At 50.7% G+C, this 3,505-nt stretch overlaps 1 long non-coding RNA gene across 2 annotated transcripts; it reads right to left on the reverse strand.

Moving 5' to 3' along the window:
* Positions 1–1,174: 1,174 nt before the first annotated feature.
* On the reverse strand, positions 1,175–2,796 carry LOC128786704 (uncharacterized). Of its 2 annotated transcripts, XR_008430452.1 has the most exons (4): positions 2,669–2,796; positions 2,129–2,266; positions 1,863–2,030; positions 1,175–1,531 (listed from the first exon to the last, which is right to left on the reverse strand). It is a non-coding gene; the product is annotated as an uncharacterized LOC128786704 (long non-coding RNA). The 2 variants fall into 2 exon arrangements; XR_008430451.1 differs by having other exon boundaries at positions 2,129–2,796.
* Between the last annotated feature and the right edge of the window lie 709 nt (positions 2,797–3,505).

The raw sequence follows: 3,505 nt of genomic DNA on the forward strand, positions 1-3,505 counted from the left end.
CTCGAAGGTCGCTGGCTTCTGTTCTCCTGCCTGTTGAATTCACTCTTGGCATGCGGCTGGATGGTGTTCCAGGACAACTTTCCTGGGTTTTTGCGTAGTCCGGATGCACCCCTCATTGGAAAATCTAGCTCGTCCTCTGAGGCTCCCAGATGCAGGCAACACCATGGCAGCTGTTGAAAAGAAGGGCGGCACTCTTTTGGTCAAGAAAGAAGAAGATAGGTGGCTGACTGTGCTTGACAAGGCGCAGCTGCTGTGTTTTCGCAATTGCCTTCACTACACACAGAAGCCCGCTGCTCTGCTGCTTGGTTTTCTGCATTCAATCAATTGCACAGTATTGCAGCTGAGCCAGGCTGTTCAGCTTGGCTGCTTTCCAGCATCTCAACTCCCCTAACGCATCGTGACGGCTCTCCAGGTTTTTTACCTTCGCCAGGCTGGACTTTGCCCGCTACTACCAAGAGCTGGGCAGGAGCGGGCAGAGAGCACGGCCATCTGCCAGCAGTGTGCGGGTGGCCCAGGAAAGTGCAGTGTCCTTGGAATGTGCAGCAAATCCCTTTTCTTGGCAAGATCGGGCTAAGGGAGCAGTGCTGGGAGACTTTCTCCTTGAGAAATGGAGTGGAACAGCTTTTCGCTAAGATTCAAGTAATGAACACACGCTATCGATAACATTTTCTAAGTTCAACCAATTCCTCTGTGCCCATTTTTCTCCTTCCGTAGAAGGTTTGGCATTGTGTTTGGCTAGTAGTGCATAAAATTCAGCTCTAATTTCAAGGCTAAGATTGTCACTCATTTTGTGAAGGGACCAAAACCACGACAGGGAGCTACAAACTTAAGTTCCACAAAACTACACAGCCCTCGCTGTGTCGCCCTTCGCTTCCCTGGCTGGGTGAAAGGACAATAATCTGCCTGGGAGGCTCTGCTTAGTTGCTTCAAGTTGTCCCTTCCTTCCCAGACCAGATACACAACAACAACAAAACAAGTGTCCTGCCTTTTGCACTAGTGGATCCTTTGTGAATTTCCAAAGACAGTCTGGGTGCCTTTTCAGCTGCAGCCCTTCAGTCTAGACAGAAATCCTGTCCGTGACGCCAATTTTAATGTCACGATCCGCTTCTTGCGGGGTGTCGTGATGGTTCTTTTCACCGATCCCAAAAGTGCAAAAAGGCAAACAACAAGGGACTATCAGTTAATCACAACAAATGCACCTTTATTAGGGGCCAAACCAGTAAATGCGATAGTGGGGATCGGAAAGGAGATAAAAGGAGAGAGAGAGAGAGAGAGAGAGAAGAGGGGTATGGGAATAGCTACCAACACAGGCGAGATCCTCAGTGGTCCGGACGATGGGGATCCGTCTGTCGTGTCGGGGGAGTCTCCGAAGTTCTGGTCGACTCGGGGCTCCAGTTATAGTCCACAGAGGAAAGAGGGGGGAGCAAGTGTAACAACGAAAGTCCATTGTAATCGCCACGTGGGAACAGGTGAGTCCACAGAAACCACCAAAGCAAGATGAATCCAATGAAGAATAAGTCCATTTGAATCACTGAAGGGAAACAGGTCATGTCATTAGTGGTCAGACCACCAATTTCCCCTCCTCTCTATAGCAGGGGTCTCAGTCTCAGTCCTTGGGAGGAGGGTTCTCATTCTTTGTTTGTCACACTGGTAACGAGGCAGATGAGGGGTCTTCAATGAAGGACCCCGGGAGTCACCCCAAAAGTTCATTTGGCTTAAGAACGGAGATTAGAAGCAGGCCGCGCATCAGGCTGTCCCGTGCTGGGTCCACGTCAGGTCTTTGCCAAGTCCTTGCCAACTCCTTGCCAAGTTCTTGCCAGGCCTTGATCGGAACAGCTAGCATGACGGTTCAGTGGTTGCACCTGCACTGTGTCCTGTTCTAAGCCGGAACTGCAGTGGAGGAAGGGATTCTTTCTCGTGGCAATCGGAAGGCAGAATGGAAAATGAGGGGCTTCAGACGGGCTCCTAGACCACCTTGGAAATTCTTGTTGCTCCCCAGAGGCTCCGAGATGCAGAGAACACAGGGGCAGCTGCTGAAAAGAAGGGCAACTGTGAATTGGTCAAGAAGCAAGAACCTAGGCAGCTGACTGTGCTTGGCAAGGAGCAGCTGCTGGATTCTTGCAATTACCTTCAGTGCGCACAGAAGCCCGCTGCTCTGCTGCTTCGTGTTTTGCCTTCAGTCAATTGCACACTGCTGAAGCTGAGGCAGGCTGTTCAGCTTTGCTGCTTTTCAGCATCTCAGCTGCCCTTCTGCTCATTGACAGCTCTCGAGGTGAAACAGAGATTTTTAGAGTTAGGTTAACAAAATGAATTAAGCATTTCTAATTTAGCTTGTAGAGTTATCTGTTGAATTTTCAACCTTTTACTTAAGAAACCTCTGCCTAATACAAAGAGCAAAGGAAAATGCAAATTTCTGAAGCTTCTTGTATAAAGAACAATACCAGAAGAAGAAAAGAACCCAGATAAAGAAGGTCCTCTGTCTCCAAGCCTTTCAAGACTGACAGACGTACTCAGATAAGCACCAAAGGACCAAAAGCGCACGCGCAGAGAGGAAAAGTTCAAAAGTTCAATCATGAGGAAGACCACAATCTTCAGCCTCAGGACCACCAAGAGACCCCCGTACGACCACCACAGCAAACCACGCATGCCCAGAAGGGCGTGGACTTACTTAGCATGAGACGCGAGGACAGGCGGGGCCAGGGGTTGAATACGCATGAAAAAGTCGTGCAGTGTTTTGCATATGGAACGTCTTTAAGAATAAAAGTGTGGGTCAGACTGAGGTTCGGGGCACAAGTTTTGGAGAGCTATCTCACTTGTGCCGGGCGCTGACGTACATACCCACTTCATAACTACCCCAGCTTATGGAGTCTATTTATTTATTCCGCGTATCGTTTCAGAGGTTTCTTGCCTTCGCCAGGCTGCAACGTGCCCGCTAGTACCAAGAACTGGGCAGGAGTGGGCAGAGAGCACAGCCATCTGCCAGAAGGTTGCAGCTTGCCCAGGAAAATGCAGTGTCCTTGGAATGTGCAGCAAATCTTATTTCTTGGCAAGGTCGGGCTAAGTGAGCAGTGCTGGTACACTTTCTCCTTGACAACTGGAGCGGAAAAGCTTTTGGCTAAGATGTAGGCGACTAGAGAGGCAGAATACGCAGCTCCGGAGCTGGCCGAAAGCAAGTGCCGCTTCCCGGAGTCTTTCGGCAGAAGCGGCGCTCCGGAGCGCACCGCTGCCGCTCCAGTGATCTGTGCGCGAAGTAGCCGCTTCTTGTCCTCCGGCAGCCGGAGATCGCGGTAGCTTGCAAGAGGCGAAGAACGAAGCCGCGAAGAAGCCGGCTTGTGTGCGAAGCTCGCAGACAGCTGGAGGACGGTGGCTGCTGCTCTCCTGCCTGTTGAATTCAGTCTTGGCATGCCAATGGAAGGTGTTCCAGGACAACTTTCCTGGGTTTTGCCATAGTCGTCATGCATCCCACCTTGGAAATTCTTGTTGCTCCCCAGAGGCTGCGAGATGC

Source organism: Vidua chalybeata, chromosome 1 (assembly GCF_026979565.1).
Source record: "Vidua chalybeata isolate OUT-0048 chromosome 1, bVidCha1 merged haplotype, whole genome shotgun sequence".
Lineage (NCBI taxonomy): Eukaryota > Metazoa > Chordata > Aves > Passeriformes > Viduidae > Vidua > Vidua chalybeata.